Source organism: Rhinopithecus roxellana, chromosome 10, assembly GCF_007565055.1.
Source record: "Rhinopithecus roxellana isolate Shanxi Qingling chromosome 10, ASM756505v1, whole genome shotgun sequence".
Classification (NCBI taxonomy): Eukaryota; Metazoa; Chordata; class Mammalia; order Primates; family Cercopithecidae; genus Rhinopithecus; species Rhinopithecus roxellana.
In genome coordinates, this window is record NC_044558.1 from 125,283,672 (window position 1) to 125,304,052 (window position 20,381).

Genomic DNA, 20,381 nt, shown 5'->3' on the forward strand with positions numbered 1-20,381 from the left:
TTAAAGGAGTGAGGGGAAAAAAAGGAATGGGTCAAATAAAGATCAATTGTAGTGTTGTTGCAATGAAGTACTAGTTGGTCATGCCATGAACTTTGAAGTTTAGATGACCCTGTAGAGCTCAAACTGAGATAATAGGTCTTGACCTCTATAGATCCACCATCTTCATCATCAGCCAGACTCAAATTTGAACATGTTTAAGAGTTTTAGTAGTCATACACATATTCTCCTTGCCAATTAAATAAACTTTGTATGATTTCTATTGTTATTTTATCTCATTAAATCATTTTAATGTACTTATATTTGATATAAATATTTTCAATTTTATCTCATTAAATCATTTTAATGTACTTATATTTGATATAAATATATTCAATCTATCACGAGTATTTCAAATGTTTTTCTTTTGTGTTTATGATATATTTGAAAAAAAAATAAATATACAAAATAAAGACATTTATGTAGTCAAATATTTCCAGCTTTACAAAATTATAAATTGGTGTTTTCAGTCTTATGGGAAAAGATTTTCCCAAGCACTAGGTAATAGATATTTTCTAAAATTTGAATTTTGGTACTTTAGCCCTCATTAAAACACATAGTTACTTTTGTCTATGATAAAATGTGTGTACCCTTAATTTTATTCTTGATACCTGGGCAAATATTCATGCATAGTGATTAACAAATATCATTTTATAATTCTGATATATGCTAAATTATAAGACTCTCTTCTTCTTGACAAATAAAATTGTCTTTCAGTGCTGGACATGGTGGCTCATGCCTATAATTCCAGCACTTTGGGAAGCTGAGGTGAAAGAATTGCTTGAGCCCAGGAATTCAAGACCAGTCTGGGCAACACAGTGAGACCCCATCTCTTAAAAAAACTGTCTTTCAAAATAAGGATTATTTTTTTACAGGATCTTCATAGTTATTGATGTTTAGTTGAGTTGAAGTTTATTCCTCTAAATAAACCCTGCATAAAAGTTTTAAATACCTACATTATTAAATAACTAAAAGCTTAAAGTAAACCTCTTATGTTTTAATAAACTATTAAAATAACAAAAACATAAGCAAAAAAATTAAAACGTGGGAATTAAAATTTTTGAAACAAAAATTTTAAAAGATAAGACAATTAACCTTTAATTTTATTTACAAAAAAGATTTTTTTTTCAAAATAGAAAATGGATATATAACAACTACATATGAGAACTTAAAACAATTATAAAAGAACATCAAGTGCAAAGTTATTTTTAAAAGAAAAATTAAAAAAGAACTGCAATACTAGAAAAGATTATCAATGTGTAAGTAAGTAAATCTGAATAAACAAGAACTAGAAAATTAGAATCACTGAATTATCTGAAAATAGAGAAAGGTGACTGCTTGTTCTGAAAGTCATCCGTCCAAAGCATTTATTTTAGTTATATTTCACCTAACGTTGTCTCTTTAACAATGATGTCACACCATGAAAAAGAAAAAGTTCTCCCCCAACGAATTTTGAGATTAGCAATCAGAAAATTTATCAAGAAAATTACTTTTTTATATTTAAAATGATGAATATATATAAAAATTACATCAAATTCAGCATCCATTCCTAAATATAACCCTAAAATCCATATATATAAAAACAAAGCCAATTTTTTTCAATGGGAAAATATTTTTAAAGTTACATCTATTAAAATTTAGAACAAGATAAGGTTATCTACTGTTACTACTATTATGTAACATTGTTTTTGAAGTTCTAGCAAATCAGGTAAAAACATAAAACAGAGAAAAAAGGTGCAGATATTAGTATAGAAAACACTTTGTCCCATCCTGACCAACACGGTGAAACCCCGTCTCTACTAAAATTACAAAAATTAGCTGGGTGTGATGGCGGCGCCTATAATCCCAGCTACTCAGGAGGCTGAGGCAGGAGAATGGCGGGAACCCTGGAGGCGGAGCTCGCAGTGAGCTGAGATTGCGCCACTCACTCCAGCCTGGGTGACAGCGCGAGACTCTGTCTCAAAAAAAATAAAAAAGAAAACACTTTGTCTTCTTCAAATAATTTATCTCAAAAAACCAAGCTCTAGTTTTACTTGAGATTTGAATTTACTTAACAGTGAAATTTGTCACCCTTGCTATATACAAAAAAAAAATTTTAAGCCAATAATTTTTCAATATTAGCAATAACTTACAAAATTAGAAATGTAAAAATTTTTTATCTACAAAGCTTTCAAAATAAAACTGAATTACTCAGAAATAAATGTAAGAATAACAATGCAAAAGCCATATTTCAAAAGTAAAACTTCTTAATAAAGGATGTAAATAGAACTTAAAGTATAATAATAAATAAATAAATAAATAAATAAATAAATAAATAAATAAAGGATGTAAATGAAAAGAAAAAATGAAAGGCATACCATGTTTCTGGGCAGAAATACTTAATATCACAAAATGCTAATTTACTGAGAGGCATAGATATAATACAATTAGAGATATTCCAGTTAGAACTCCAAATAAATTGGTCATCATATTTTCAAGTCTTTAATTTATACAAAAGGACAGATGACAGAGAAGATTCAAAACGATGACATTAACAGAAAATGAATAGTGAATGTGAGAATAGACTTATTAATCATTAAACAAATTATAAATCCACTTATCTAAATTCAGTATTGACAAAAGACCAATCAACTATTTGAATCAAATAATCAGTCCAGATCCCATTTTGTCTAGGAAAAAAATTAAATTGCAGCACTTATAAATATGCTTATGCATATATGTATACTTTAATATATACATGTACACAGGTATAATCTGTATAGATGTATGTTTGCACATATATGTTATATAAGTATAAATATACTTCTTTTTATGTATAGCCCATGACCTTTCAGAATACATATGTGTATATATACAAAAATATGGAGATCTGGCAAGATGGCCAAATAGGAAGAGCTCTGGTCTGCAGCTCCCAGCGAGAGCAATGCAGAAATTGGGGGGTTTCTATATTTCCAGCTGAGGTACACAGTTCATCTCATTGGGGATGGTTAGGCAGTGAGTATAGCCTGTGGAGGGCAAGCAGAAGGAGGGTGGGGTGTAGAATCACCCAGGAAGTGTAAGGAGCTGGGGATCTCATCCCCAAGCCAAGGGAAGCCATGAGGGACTGTGCAATCTAGGCTAGATACTACACTTTTCCCATGGTTTTTGCAATCCTCATACTAGGAGATTCCATTATGTGCTGACACCACCAGACCCTGGGTTTCAAGCACAAAACTGGGCGGCTATTTGGGCAGACACCAAGCTAACTGCAGGAGTTTTGTTTTTTGTTTTGTTTTGTTTTCATACCCAGTGGTGCCTGGAACTCCAGAAAGACAGAACAGTTCACTCCCCGCAAAAGGGAGCTGAAGCCAGGGAGCCAAGTGGTCTCGCTCAGCGGTTCCCACTCCCACAGAGCCCAGCAAGCTAAGGATCACTGGCTTGGAATTCTTACTGCCAGCACAGCAGCCTGAAGTCTATTTGGAACAATCCAGCTTGATGGGGAGAAGGGCGTCCGCCATTAGTGAGGCTTGAGTAGGCAGTTTTTCCCATGACAGTGTTAAAGAGGCGGGGAAGTCTGGACTGGATAGAACTCACCACAATGCGGCAAAGCAGCTGTGGCCAGACTGCCTCTCTAGATTCCTCCTCACTGCACAGGGCATCTCTGAAAAAAAGGTAGCAACCCCAGTCAGGGGCTAATAGATAAAACTCCCATCTCCCTGTGACAGAGCACCTGGTATAAGGGGAGGCTGTGGGCACAACTTCACCGGACTTAAACGTTCCTGTTTGCTGGCTCTGGAGAGAGAAGCAGATCCCGATAAGGAGAAACCTTTCAGCACAGTGCTCAAGCTCTGCTGAGACAGACTGCCTCCTCAAGTGCCTCCTGACTGGCAGACACTTCCCAGCAGGGGTCGACAGACACCTAACACAGGAGCGCTCCAGCTGACATCAGGTTGGTGCCCCTCTGGGTTGAAGCTTCCAGAGGAAGGAGTAGGCAGCAATATTTGCTATTCTGCAGCCTTCACTGGTGATACCCATTCACAATGGGGTTCATTCATGATTTGGCTCTCTGTGTGTCTGTTATTGGTGTATAAGAATGCTTGTGATTTTTGCACATTTATTTTGTGTCCTGAGACTTTGCTGAAGTTGCTTATCAGCTTAAGGAGATTTTGGGCTGAGACAATGGGGTTTCTAAGTAGACAATCATGTCATCTGCAAACAGGGACAATTTGACTTCTTCTTTTCCTAATTGAATACCCTTTATTTCTTTCTCTTGCCTGATGGCCCTGGCCAGAACTTCCAACACTATGTTGAATAGGAGTGGTGAGAAAGGGCATCCCTGTCTTGTGCTACTTTTTAAGGGAAATGCTTCCAGTTTTTGTCCATTCAGTATGCTATTAGCTGTGGGTTTGTCATAAATAGCTCTTATTATTTTGAGATACGTTCCATCAATACCAAATTTATTGAGAGTTTTTAGCATGAAGGTCTGTTGAATTTTGTCAAAGGCTTTTCTGCATCTATTGAGATAACCATCAGAGTGAACAGGCAACCTACAGAATGGGAGAAAATTGTTGCAATCTACTCATCTGACAAAGGGCTAATATCCAGAATCTACAAAGAACTCAAAAAAATTTACAAGAAAAAAACAAACAACCCCATCAAAAAGTGGTCAAAGGATATGAACAGACACTTCTCAAAAGAAGACATCTATGCAGCCAACAGACACATGAAAAAATGCTGATCATCACTAGCCGTCAGAGAAATGCAAAATCAAAACCACAATGAGATACCATCTCACACCAGTTAGAATGGCAATCATTAAAAAGTCAGGAAACAATAGGCGCTGGAGAGGATGTGGAGAAATAGAACACTTTTACACTGTTGGTGGGACTGTAAACTAGTTCAACCATTTTGGAAGACAGTGTGTCGATTCTTCAAGGATCTAGAACTGGAAATACCATTTGATCCAGCCATCCCATTACTGGGGATATACCCAAAGGATTATAAATCATGCTGCTATAAAGACACATGCACATGTATGTTTATTGCGGCACTATTCACAACAGCAAAGACTTGGAACCAACCCAAATGTCCATTAGTGACAGACTGGATTAAGAAAATGTGGCACATATACACCATGGAATACTATGCAGCCATAAGAAAGGTTGAGTTCGTGTCTTTTGTAGGACATGGATGCAGCTGGAAACCATCATTCTCAGCAAACTATCGCAAGAACAAAAAAACAAATACTGCATGTTCTCACTCATAGGTGGGAATTGAACAATGAGATCACTTGGACACAGAAAGGGGAACATCACACACTGGGGCCTGTTGTGAGGTGGGGGCAGGGAGGAGGGATAGCATTAGGAGATATACCTAATGTAAATGATGAGTTAATGGGTGCAACACACCAACATGGCACATGTATACATATGTAATAAACCTGCATGTTGTGCACATGTACCCTAGAACATAAAGTATAATAAAAAATAAAAAAATAAAATCGATAAAAATATAACATTAAAAAAGTAAATAAATAAAAATAAAATGGAAGATTATACTTCATGACCACACAGTCTAAATTGGTTTATTTACCTGAAAATTATGAGATATTTTCAGAAGTGTCACATAGGTGGACATTTGACAACAAATAACAGAAGTGCTATTATCAATAAGATAATTTGGTTAGTGCTTTGAGACGTTTTTGAATAGTAGCACACCAGTTTGCATAACAGATTGTGTAACAATTAAATATAGTTTATTTTTTTTTCTGATAATCAGAGTAGATATATAGATTGGCTTGTATTTCAATTTTGAGTTTGTCTTTGAATTTCTATTCAGATGATTATACATTTTATTATGCAGTTTTCAGCAATTCCCTCATTTCAATCAATATTTCTTTCTTGCTTAAAGATTAGTGTGCATGTGTTTATGTGTGTGTGTGTGTGTGCGCGCTTATCTCAGATATAAAGGACCTTTGTTTCTGTAAATGTACCATCTTTTAAGTGTTTACTACAATTGCTTATCTTTTATTCTCCAGTGGATTTTTCAAACTGGTCTTTAGTTTGGGAGTACATAAACGCATATTATGCCAAAAACTTTTACAAAATCTGTTCCTTTTAGGGTGCTTAGTTACTAGACAAATCCTTTCATATTCCTGTACCTCAGTTTTCATCATTTATGACGTAAGGTAATTGTGTCTATCTTTAAGTTTGCTGTGAGTATCGATGTATTCATGTACATGAAGTGTGCCCAACTTATGATAAACAAGCTAAGTGTTAGCTCGTATTTTTCTTTGGGTAATTCACATCTTAGTATCCATTGGAAACACATGAAGAAAACCGTTGTTAATAAATAAAATTAAAACATTGATTTCTGAAGTGGTTATCATTGTAAAATCATTCTTTTTAAATTCTTTTGAACATGCAAAATGAAATTTGGATTAATAACTTTACACTCTACCAACATATCATAAAGTTGCTTAGCATTTTATTACATTCTTTAGTCATAATATTTGCTATGTTCTTCTGATTTTCTTTTTTTTTTTTTTTTTTTTTCTTTTTTTTTTTCTTTTTTTTTTTTTTTGAGACGGAGTCTCGCTCTGCCGCCCAGGCTGGAGTGCAGTGGCCCGATCTCAGCTCACTGCAAGCTCCGCCTCCCAGGTTCATGGCATTCTCCCACCTCAGCCTCCCAAGTAGCTGGGGACTACAGGTGCCCGCCACCATGCCAGGCTAATTTTGTTTTTGTATTTTTGGTAGAGACGAGGTTTCACCATGTTATCCAGGATGGTCTGGATCTCCTGACCTCATGATCTGCCTGCCTCAACCTCCCAAAGTGCTGGGATTACAGGCGTGAGTCACTGCACCTGGCCCATCATAACTAGTTTTAATTACTCACATATATTAAAAAAATTTAGCTGACACTTATGACGACCTCAAAGGCTTTCCAATCCAGATCCTAACATCCAAGGTATTGCATAATTATAACTCTTAAGTAATTTTTCCATTCAGTTTTCTAAGAAGACAAATTGAACTTCTTGCTTCTCTCCATTCATGATTTACATGATTCTTGCCGCTTCAAATAAACAGTCCTTATTTTTCAGATTGGTAGGCTTAAAAATCTCAAGAAAATGCTTAATAACATGCAATTAAGTTTTGATATCAACTGCGCTCAATATTTTATCACTAATAACCATATACACATGGGAAATAAATCGGTTATTTTTTCCTGCTCTGGGCTTGCTACATCTGTAAGGCTTAGCTAAAATGGCTTCAACTAGCACATGTAGTGGGGAGAGGTTTATGATCATAGAGTTTTTACACAGGTCTTGTTCCAGTGCAACCTTAGAGATATCTTTTCTTGGGTGAAAAAGATACGGAGCAGCAATGATGAAAGCTCCTGTATGGTAAGAAACCAAAATAAATATGAGGTTACTTACAGCCAGAATACGAGTGACTGAAAAATGAGGAATGGAAGCATCATCACTAGATGTTATGAGAAATAATTTGTATCAGTAATACATAAACAAACATTTAATATTATGTCTAGAATTTTAATCTTGAAAAAATTTTTATATGAAATTTTCACAATGTCATCAAGGGATTGCAGTTCCAGGGAAGGTGGAGTAAGCAAATGCTTTCCTTTTACTCCCAAAGAATACAACTCTAAATCCCATATAGAATTCATAGACCAACTATCTGAGAATACTAAAAATAAACTATCAACAGGCAGCTTAGAGAAGAACATCAGAATTCAACATCTCATCAAATCTATAATAAGTTTACTATATGTTTCTTCCTTTGGTATCTTCCTTTTGGAAGTTCACCCAACTAAGAATCCAGAAAGAAGTAAGCAATATTGGGCAGACAGAGAAAAATAGAAATATTCTGAGAAGTAAAGGGAACCCCTACAACTGAGAGAGAGTAAGCAAAAAGTCTTATTTGGTTTATCATTTCTTCCCTTTCTTCTTTACATAACTCCCAAACAATCCTACAATGACAACAGGGGCCTGTAGGAAGCAACGTTCTAAGGAGTGGAAAACTTCCTCTCCATACAGTAAGCCTAGGTTCTGTAAGACCAGGGAAAAACCCTTTTATTTTGTTTCTCTATCTCCTACTCTTGCTGTAAGTCTCTGTCTCTGCCACGTGTCTATCAGTACAGCGTGGTCACAGAAATGAGCAGTGTCTCCTGACACACCAAATAAGGGAGCCCTTGGGAAACAGAAAGTACTTGGGAGATAGCAGAATTTGGGAAAGCGATTTCATAAAGTTAAGAAACTCTGTCACTCACCTCCAAACTGCAGACCTGTGAATCTGATACAAATTAGCATACCAAAGATTTTGAGAATGGAACTAAAAAGCTTTTGTCCACCCAGGTCCTAGATTGACCACCAGGTGACTCAAAAATGGGACAGATACGAGTAACAATGAAAGGCTTTGAAAACTGTAGTGATATTAGATCATCAGCTGAAATAATGTTGGGTGGAATTTTTAGCTTAAGCCTAACAAGGTCAGCTCTCTACAACAACAACAAAAATCTACATTTTCCATAATATCTAAGCAATGCCTACCTTCTCATAATGCAATATTCAAAATATACAGGATACAAAAGAAAATTACTCACGTTATAAAAAAAATTTGAAGTTGACCAGTCACATGGAAATATCAACTGAGGCCAAAGACAAGATGACATACATGTTGAAATTATCAGACTAAGTCCCAAAAGTAGGTGCTATAAAATTCCTTGAATAAATAATTGTGAATAATCTTGAAACAAATAAGAAAAAAACAGAAAGTGTCAGCAAATAGAGCCATAACAAAACACCAAATGGAAATTATAGAGCTAAAATACACAACAGTTAAAACGAAAATAATCACAAAATTGACTCAATGGTAAAATTAAAATGACACAGAAAATAATTAGTAAACTTGCATATAAAGCAGTAGAAATAATCAACTATAAACAAGAAGAAAACAAGACGAAAAAATATGTAAACAAGACCTCAAAGACCTGTGAAACACCACCAAAAAAAATCTAACATCAGTGTTACATCTTTAGTGTTAGATTAGTGTGATTGCAGTCCAAAAAAAAGAGTATAATAATTATAGCAGAGGGAAAATAATATTTGAATAATGACACATAACTTTCCTAGTTCAGAAAAAGACATAAACCTACAGATTCAAGAATATGAGAAAACCCTAAATAGAATGAATGTAAGAAAACCCGTGCCTAGATATATTAAAATCAAATCACTGAAAATTAAAGATGTAGAAAAAAAAAACCTTAAAAGTAGCAAGAGAAGAAAAACACACTGCCTATAGAACAATAATTCAAATAACTGTAGGTTTTTCATCAGAAATGCTAAAGCCCAGAAAAGTTAGCATACATTTTTAAAGTGTTCAAACAAAATAACTGTCAAACCCAAAATTCAATTCAGTGAAAATATTCAAGAATAAAGAGTACATTGAAGCGTTTTCAGAAGGAAGAAAACTAAGAAAGCTCATAGCCAAAAAATAAACAAACAAACAAAAAACTTGTTTTAAAAATTGCTACAGGAACTTCAAATAAAAGGAAATAATATCAGGGAAAACAAGAAACACAGAAATAAGAAAGAACGAAAGAAATAATAAATATCTGAATAAATATAATATATTTGCTTCTTATATTTGGGTGTTTAAATTTTATGTAGTGATTGAAAGTAAAAAGTACATTGATAAGGTATCATTTTCATATAGACTTTGAAAAGAGAACTATGTCTTTTGCAATCTTTTCAGCAACCGCTAAAACAATTAGAGAAAGAGACTTTTGTCAAAATCAACGTGAAAAATTAAAAATAATTTGCTAGAATGTTGAAATAACTTCCTACATAAAAGGAAGGGGGGGGAATAAGGAATCAAATCAGAGAAGGAAACAGAAAACAAAAATAACATGGCATGCCTAATTCCAAAAATATCAATAATATAAAGTATAAAAGGTCTAAAAGCAGAGATTGTCAGAATGGATTAAAAAATAACCTAAATATATCAATTGATCTTCTAAAGCCTGTCAAGAATATACAATGAATAAAGAATAGTCTTTTTGAATAGGGTCTTTTTGAATAGTTGGTAATATTGGCAATTCACAAGCAAAAGAATAAAATGAAACCACTATCTTACACCATATATGAAAATCAATTCAAAATAGATTAAAGACCTCAATGTAAGACCTGAAACCTTAAAACTCTTAGGAAAAATAAAATAAAATAAACAGAAGAAAAGTCTTGATTTTTGTTTTGACAATTTTTTGAGGGGGAGAGATATCACACCAAAAGTTTAGGCAACAAAAGCAAAAATTAACAAGGGGAATTATACAAGACTAAAAAATTTCTACAGAACAAAACAAACAGGAAACAGACTAAATAGACTACCTATGGAATGAAAGAAGATATTTGCAAACCATACACTTTGTATTAGTTCATTCTCACATTTCTATAAAGAATTACCTAAAAGTGGGTAATTTATAAAGAAAAGAGGTTTAATTGGCTCATAATTCTGCATGCAGTACAGGAGGCATGGCTTGGGAGGTTTTGATAAACTTTCAATCATAGTGGAAGGTGAAGGGGAAGCAGACACATTTTATGTGGCTGGAGCAAGAGAAAGTGAAAGTGAAGTGGGAGGTGCTACACACTTTTAAACAACCAGATCTCATGAGAACTCACTCACTATCATGAGAAAAGAAAGGGGGAAATCTTCCTCCATAATCTAATCACCTCCCAACAGGCCCCTGCTTCAAAATTGGGATTACAACTTAACATGAGATTTGGGTAGAGGACACAAATATAAACCATATTATTGCATCCCTGGTGCCTCCCAAATCTCATGCCCTTCTCACATTGCAAATAAAATTATCCCTTCTCAACAGTCCCCCAAGTCTTAATGCATTTCAGTATTAAAAGTCCACAGTTCAGTCTCATCTGAGACAAGGCAAGCTCCTTCAGCCTATGAGCCTGTAAAATAATAATAATAATAATAATAATAATAAAACTTAGTTACTTCCAAGATACAATGGGCCTACATGCATTGGGTAAATACACCCATTCAAAAATGGAGAAATCAGACAAAAGAGAGTGGCTACAGACCCCATGCAAGTCTGAAACCCAGCAGGGAAGTCATTAAATCTTAAAGTTCCAAAATTCCAAAGTTCCTTTGACCCCAAGTCTCACATCCAGGGCATGCTGATGTAAGGAGTGGGCTTCCCAGGCTTTGCACATCTCAGCCCTTGTGGCTATTCAGGGCTCATCTCTCATGGCTGCTCTCAAGGGTTGGCATTGAATGTCTGCAGCTTTTCTGGGCACACAGTGCAAGCTGTCAGTGGATCTACCATTCTGGTATCTGGAAAATGGTAGCCCTATTCTCACAGCTCCACTAGGAAGTGCCCAAGTGAGGACTCTGTGTAAGGGCTCCAACCCCATATTTGCCCTCTGCATTTCCCTAGAAAAAGTTCACCATGAGGGCTCTGCCCATGTAACAGACTTCTGCATGGACATCCAGACATTTTCACACACCCTCTGAAATCTAGGTGGAGGCTCCCAAACTTCCACCCTTGCTCTTCACTCACTCACAGGCTTAATCCATGTGGAAGCCACCAAGGATTATAGATTTCACCCTCTGAAGCACTGAGTTGAGCTGTAGCTTGGTCCCTCTTAGCCATGGCTGGAGCTAGAGAGTCCAGGATGCAGACACCATGCCCCAGGACTACACAGAGCAGCATGGCCCCAGACCTGGTCCACAAGAGTATTCTTCCCTCCTAGGCCTCTGGGTCTATTTTGGGAGGGGCTGCTGCAGAGTTCCAGGAAATGCCTCCAAGCCCTTTTTCCCATTATCTTGGCTATTAACAATTTACTCCTCTTATGCAAATTTCTGCATTTGGCTTGAATTCCTCCCCAGAAAATGAGTTTTTCTTTTCTAGCACATGGTCAGGCTGAAACTTTTCCAATCTTTTATGCTCTGCTCCTCCTTTCAATATAAGTTCCAGTTTCAGATAATCTCTTAGCCCATGCATATGAGAATATGCTCTTAAAAGCAGCTAGATTACTTCTTGAATGCTTTGCTGCTTAGAAATTTCTTCCACCACATATCCTAAGTCATCTTTCTTAAGTTCAAAGTTCCACATATCCCTAGAGCAAGGGTACAGTGCTGTTAATCTCTTTGCTAAAGCATAGCAAGAGTGATCTTTACTTCAATTCCCAATAAAGTTTTTTTATCTCCATCCAAGACCTCCTCAGCCCCAACTTCACTGTTCATGTCACTATGAGAATTTTGGTTACAACCATTCAACAAGTCTCTAGGAAGTTCCAAACTTTCCCTCAACTTCCTGTCTTCTTCTGAGCCATCAAAACTATTCCAACTTCTTATTACCCACTTCCAAAATCACTTTCACGTTTTCAGGTATCTTTATAGCAATGTCCCCAGTTCTCTGGTACCAATTTTCTGTATTAGTTCATTCTCACACTGCTATAAAGACATATCTAAGACTTCGTAATTTATTTTAACAAAAAGGATTAATGGACTCATAGCTCTGTAAGCTGTACAGGAGGGATGACTGTGAAGGCTTCAGGAAACTTTTAGTCATGGAAGAAAGTGAAGGGGAGGCAGGTATGTCTTACATGGCTGGAGCAAAAGAAAGTGAAAGTGAAGGGGGAGGTACTACCCACTTTTAAACAACCAGATCTCATGAGAACTCACTCACTATCACAAGAACAGCAAGAGAGAAATCTACTTCCATGATCTAATCACCTCCAACACTGGGTTTGGTCCCTCCTCCAACACTGGGATTACAATTTGATATGAGATTGTATTGGGAATACACATCCAAACCACATCAGTTCTGTTAAGAAGTTAATCTCCAAAATATGTGAGAAATATATAAAGTCAATAGCAACAACTTAAGAAACTAATAATCTAATTTTAAAAATGAGCTAATATCTTGAAGAGACATTTATTCAAAGAAGACACACAAATGCCAATAGGCATATGAAAAAGTGCTGAAGATCACACTATCCAAGAAATGTAAATCAAAACCACAATGAGATAATATCTCAAACCTATCTATGTCTACTATTAAAAAAAGACAACAAACATTGTTGAGGATGTGAAAAAAATTGAAACCCTTGCACACTGTTGGTAGAAATGGAAAATTGTGCAGACAATATAAAAAAAGTATGGAGGTTGCTGAAAAAAATAATATAATCCATCATATTGTCTTAGTCTGTTTAGTGTTGCTATAAAGGAATCCCTGAGGCTGGGTCATTCATAAAGAATAAAAGGTTTGTTTTGTTCATGCTTATGAATGGCTTGAAAATTCAAGATTGGGCATATGCTTCTGGTGACATCCTCACACTGCTTCAACTCATGGTGGAAGGTGAAGGAGAGATGGCATGAACAGGGGTCACATGGCAAGAACAGAAGCAAGAGAGAGAAGGTAGGTGCCAGCCTCTTTTTATCAACCAGCTCTTGCAGGAACTAACAGAGTGAGAACTGAGAGACAGCATTAATATATACATGAGAGATTTGCCCCCATAAACTGAGAACTGAGTATCTCCCACTAGCCCCTACCTCCCAACATTGCCAAACTAGGAACTGCACTTCATTTTTTTTTTTTTTTTTTTTTTTTTTTTTGAGACAGAGTCTCGCTCTGTCACCCAGGCTGGAGTGCAGTGGCACAATCTCGGCTCACTGCAAGCTCTGCCTTCTGGGTTCACATCATTTTCCTGCCTCAGTCTCCCAACTAGCTGGGACTACAGGCACCTGCCACCACGCCAGGCTAATTTATTTTGTATTTTTAGTAGAGACGGGGTTTCACTGTGTTAGCCAGGATGGTCTCAATTTCCTGACCTCGTGATCCGCCCACTTCAGCTTCCCAAAGAGCTGGGATTACAGGCGTGAGTCACCGTGCCCTGCCAGAATTACATTTCAATACAAGATTTGGTAGGGCCAAATCATATCCAAACCATAGCACATATTATCCAGTAATCTTACTTCTGATTATTTATTCAAAAGAAGTGAAATTAGAATATGAAAAAGATATTAACACTTCTATTTTCATTGCAGTAGTATTTACAATAACATGAGGTGAAAACAACCCAACTGTCCAACCTCACATTAACGGAAAAAATTATGGATACACAACAACAAAACACTATTAGGCCTTAAAAAATTTCTGCAATATGTGACAATGTGGATGAACCTTGAAGACATCATGTAAACATGCCAGTCACTGAAAGATGAATACTGCATGATTTCATTTATATGACGTATTTGAATTGGTCTAATTCATAGAATTAAACTACAGAATGGTGTTTTTCAGAGGCCGGTCGGGAGAGAGAAGTGATGAGTTACTACTCAAAAGACATAACATTTAAGTTAAGCAAGACTACTAAGTTCCAGATCTACTCTACAACATTATACAAATAATATATTGTACACTTAAAAAAATATTGGGAAGGTATATCTCATAAGTGTCTTTACGACAAAAATAATTTTAAAACATAAAATGATAGAAAAGGATATACCCTGAAAACACTAATCAAAGGAAAGCTGGAAAGTCTATATAATTATCAAAGTAGACTTCAGAGCTAAGAAATTTATAAAGGATAGAGAGAGCCATAGAGATATTACATATTAAATGAAGTGTTAATTCACTAAAAAGACATAAAAATATTAAAAATGTATTTACCTAAAAACAGTTTCAAAATACATGAAACAAAAGCTGACAGAACTGAAAAGAGAAATCCACGATTATAGTTGGATACCTCAAAACTTTTCTCTCAGTAATAGAACTAGTAGAGAGAAAAATCAAGTTTATACAACTGAGCAACCTCATCAACTGATTGAATCTAACTGACATTTATGGAACACTCAACAATATCTAATTTCACGTTCTTTTCAAATGGATATGGTAAATTCCACCTGCTAGATTATACCTTGGTCATAAAACAAGACAACACAATTAAAAGACTTAAAATACAAAATGTTCTTTGAGCATATTTGAATTTAACCAGAAATCAATAACATATTTGGCAAAATTTCTAATCATTTGGAAATTCAGCAACAGAGTCCTAAAAATTCCATTGGTAAAAGAGGAAGTCTCAGAGCAGATTAGAAAATAATTTAATAAAAATGAAAATACAACATATTAAAATGTGTGTGATGCAACTGCAGCAATACTCAGAGAGAATTTATAGCTTTGAATGCTTATACTATTAATATAACAATCATTTCAAATTAATAACCTAAGGCTACATCTTAAGACAAATTAATAAATAATTTTAATCATTAAAATTGAAAAAAGACAATAAGTAAAAAAGAAGGTTGATTCTTTGAGAAGAGCAGTGAAATTGTAAACCTCTAGCAGTGTTAACACAAAAGGTGAGAAAACAAATTATATCAGAAATGAAAGAATGTCACTATAGACTCTAAGGTGAGGTTACTAAAAAGAAAATAAGAACATTACTACAGATCCTACAGTAATATTATTGAAAATAGAATGCTACAAACAACTCTATGTATATAAATTTGCCAAGTTAGATAAAACAGACCAATTTCTGAAACATTATAAACTATTAAAACTCACTCAAGATAAAATATATGATTTGAATGCTGTTATAACTATTAAATAAATTGAATTGGTAGTTAAAGACATTTATAAAGGATTCTCCATACATACATGATTTCACTGGTGAATTCTACCAAACATTTAGGAAATAGCACTAATTCTATAGCATTTCTTCCAGTAACAGATGATGAAGTAGAGGAAATACTTCCCACTCATTTTACAAGACTAAGATTACCCTGATACCTAAACCACACTAAAACAGTACAAAAACAAAGAAACGAACAAAAAGTTAGGGGATAGCTTCTCTAGTAAACATAGAAGCAAAATCCTAATTAAAATATTATCTAATGAAATTCATCATTATATCAAAAGAATATCATGCATGTCCAAGTGGAGTTTACCTAAAAAATGCAAAGCTGACTCAATATTTTAAAAAATTAATCAATATAATCTACTATGTTAAAAGTCCAAAGAAGGAAGAAACACAAGAGTATCTTAACAGATGAAGGAAAGCAATCGACAAAATACAATTTTCATTCTCAATAATTATTCTCAGTAAATTAGCAATAGAAGGGCATTCTCTCAACCTCAACCTGATAAAAGGCATCTATACAATACATCCAATATCATATTAAGTGGTGAAAGACTGAATGCTTTTCTCCTAAGATCTGGAACAAGGCATGGATATCTACTCTCACCACATTCAGTCAACATTCAACATTCACCACTCTCATGATACAGTGTTCAGTAAATTCCTTTATAATTGAATTTTCCCAAAACTAAATCAATCCTCATTTCCTCACAATTGACTTCAAGGCTGAGATTAATAAAGGTGATTGGAACCCTGTCAGGAAGACAACAAATTGGGGCCTAACATATATCACCACCTGACCACTCCATAAGTGAATTCTACTTATCCTTCAAAGCTGTCCCAGTGCTACCTCTATCATTATCTTTTATGCTGAAGATGTTTTCACCACCGCAAAAGCCGCACCACAATGGTTTTTATATATTCTTATTTTATGAAATTAATTTTCCTTATTAACATGGTTAGGGACATTCACATTCTATCCATGTCTTAGTATGTTAAGTATTTCGAGTTAAGTCTATGCCAATCATCTAGATTGCCTAAAATATAGATAGGACTTAAAAATTAACAGATTCTCAAAGTTTATTTAATGATGAACAAATGAATATACATTTAAGGCCTCTCTCTAACTCACTCCCACAAGTTTACAGAATTTGATCTCTTATATTTTCCCACCAATATGCTTACCATCACGACCTTCACCCAGCATTCTCATGCAAAGTTGCATTTCCAACAATTAAGATAGTTGGTTGAATCGAGTTATCTCTTCTTTGATGTAGCTACATATTTGTATTATAATTGTGACTTTAATTGTTAATAAGTTTTTTCCGTGTCTTTCTCCCCCACTTCAGCATAAACTCCTTGAAAACAAAGAGACCATGGTGTTGTGTGTTTCTCCCTCTCCTCTCCTCTCCTCTCCTCTCCTCTCCTCTCCTCTCCTCTCCTCTCCTCCCCTCCCCTCCCCTCCCCTCTCCTCTCCTCTCGTCTCTCTCTCTCTCTCTGTCGTATGTGTGTGTCCTTACAGAGAAGTTGACAGCAAACGTGTTGGATACCTGCCTGATTATTTTTAAAAATTATATTCTTAAACCAGGCCTATTTGGTATGAAAAATGAATATTTTTAAACTTCTCCCTCTTGTTCCATTTAGATTTAGCCATTGAACCTGAGAGGCCATCTAGTTGTTAGATCAGATATTGCCAGAGGATACATTTTTCATTTTTAGAGATCCTTCTATTCTTTGTTTCTCAAATATGGTTTTTGTTCTAAGAATATTCTAATATTGGCACAGAAAAGACCAAATAACCTTTTCTCTTACACTTTCTAAAATCCCTCTTCCAAATATGATACCATCTGTGCCAATAATGTAAGTAAAACTGTAATTCATCTCAAAAATGTATCTTGATGAAATAATTATTAAAAGTTTTTCTAAGTCTTTTCTTCTGCTGTCTTATGGTGGAGACAAATTCCTATCAATAATGAATATAATTGTTAGTGTCTTTGTTTTATTCTGACTTAAGCCAAATTAGACTATTCTTACTTTTTAAAATAAATGCATTAAGAACACATTGTAAGGTTACTTGTTATGTAACAAAATAATCATTCTTAGTTCATGGAAATTTTATGGATAGTATTTTTAAAACTTTCCTAAAATTTCTATTAATGCTAAATAATCCTGATACTTCTTTCTATAATATATAATCTGAATTTTTAAAAATTGTGCTGACTTTATTAAAGACTATTTTTTCAAACAAAAAAATCTGAAATCATATTCAATAGGCTTAAACTCTAACTGGAGTCCCTAACACTATTCAAAATTCAAAGTTGCATTCTGAACAGATTGCACGAGCTAGTTGATGAAACTTGAGCTAATTACACTAATGTTGACAAATGCACTGGCACAAAAACAAATGTCACATTTTTCAAAAAATTACACCTCTTCAAAAGATGCTAAATAGATTCAGTGATTTGTGGGTGTAACTGAGCTATTTGTGCAAAAACAGTTTTGAGAAATTCTGATTTAAAATACAAAAAGTATAAGTGCAGTATGAGCACTTATACATAATTTTCAAATGTATTTTAATGAAATATCTGAAGTTTTGAAACAATACAGAAATTGCTATATTTGGCACTGGAAGATTATCTCTAAGTTGTTTATTTTAAATTATGTATCATATACAAAAATAAAGTCTATCCTGAAGAATGCCTTTATATATTTTTAAATGAGTTATTATGGATATCTCAACTCAAAATGCATTTCTAAAAGAGATTTGAATCTGTACACTCTCAGGAACAGTATTTCTCATACATTCAGCCACAAATATACTTACATTTTCTATTACTTGGCAAAAGAGCTAGTATGTTCTGAAACTTTTGTGCTAGACATTCTGCTAAAAGTTTTAAGTAAATGATCTAATTTGTTTCTTCTGGTAGGCCTGTAAGGGAAAAATCATAATCTCTTTTTCAAAGAAGGAGTGTCTGACAATCAATGAGATCAAATAACTCACCCTCGCTAATGAAGCTGGAATTTGATTCAAGGTCTCTCTGACTCTCAAGCTTCTACACTTCATTCTATCCCCACCATGGATCTCAAATGGAAAGTGTTAGACTATTATGTATTTAAAATTATGAGCTTCCTTCTATATTACATTCAAGGGAAAGTTCCAGTGATGTTTCCAGACTGTATCAATGATGCCTTTCGAGTGGGGATTTGTCTTTTCTTTGTTTTAAACTACCCCCAAATCACTGTTGTGCCATCTTATAAGAGGCCAGTCTAGGCTGCATATCCACTATTGCTTAAGTAACTAGTCTGGTCTGACACTATAATTTTTAATTAAAAAATAAAGTGGATTAGAAATAATGATGACAGAAATCAAGTATGCAATTAAAAAATAAAAAGTAAATTTAAATATCAAAAGTTGTGTTTGTCATCTACTAAAATTCTGGGTAGATGAAAAATCTTACTGAAAAAAACTGCTCCTACACAGCAACACAAGGATAAGATTCATTCGGTCAATGAATTATTCGCCCTTATCGTTAGGGTTTAAAATGGTTATTCAGTTTGAAGCACCAAAGTAACAAATATGTCACACAGGAGTCATTGAAGTATATTATTTTTGGCCTATAAATTTCATCTACAAACCAATACTGAAATTATAAAGAAAATACTAACCTTTAAGGTTGACATAAACAGAGTAGCAATATTTTTTATTTTTCTATCTTCTATTATGAGCCAATTCAAACTATTCTATATTTATTAAATTTTATCTTCACTAGAACTTTCTCTTCTCTCGGGTTTACTTGGATAGTTTGAACTGCAGATGCCTTTTCTCTTACTACCGGACTCTTTGTACTAGTCTCTTCTTACATACTATAAAGAACTACCTGAGACTAGGCAATTTATGAAGAAAAGAGGTTTTAATTGACTCACAGTTCCATAGACTTAACAGGAACATCACTGGGAGGTCTCAGGAAGCTTTCAATCATGGTAGAAGGTGAAGGGGAAGCAAAGACTTTCTTCACAGTGGTGGCAGGAGAAAGAAAGAGCAAAGGGGAAGTGCCACACACTTCTAAATCATCAGATCTCACTCACTATCGTGAGAACAGCAAGGGGGAAATTCACTCGATGATCCAATGACCTCCCACCAGGCCTCTCCTCCAATTCGACATGAGATTTGGGCGGGGATACAAATCCAAACCACATCACTCTTTGACCCATAATTTAATATGAGATTGGTTTACTCTTTCCTATCTACATGTATTTTTGTCCTCCAGACTTCTGTCCCTTTGGGACTTCTGGCTTTAGTGTTTTGGGGAGTTGTGAGGCTTCTCAAATATTATTCAGTGTTCTTGTCTTCCAGAGTTGTTTTAAGTTGAAACATCTTTCTGTTTTACAGGCGTATAAGCCATAATTTATATCTAAGGTAATAGCTTTGGGACCAGAGAATTCTAATCTGAATTCTTAAGGTAAGTAAAAACCATTTTGATTTATTTTAAAAATGTTTGATTTATTTAAGACCCAGATAAACAGTTTAAAAGAAATATTAGACTTGGTTCTTTAAAATCTTCACTTGGGGCTTTTAAAATAATTAAGTAAAAAAATTCAAAAAGGTTTTAAATGTAACAAACTAAGTAGATTATTTCTACCTTTTCTATGATATAAACTTATTTACAGTTATTTAGCTTACCTATAA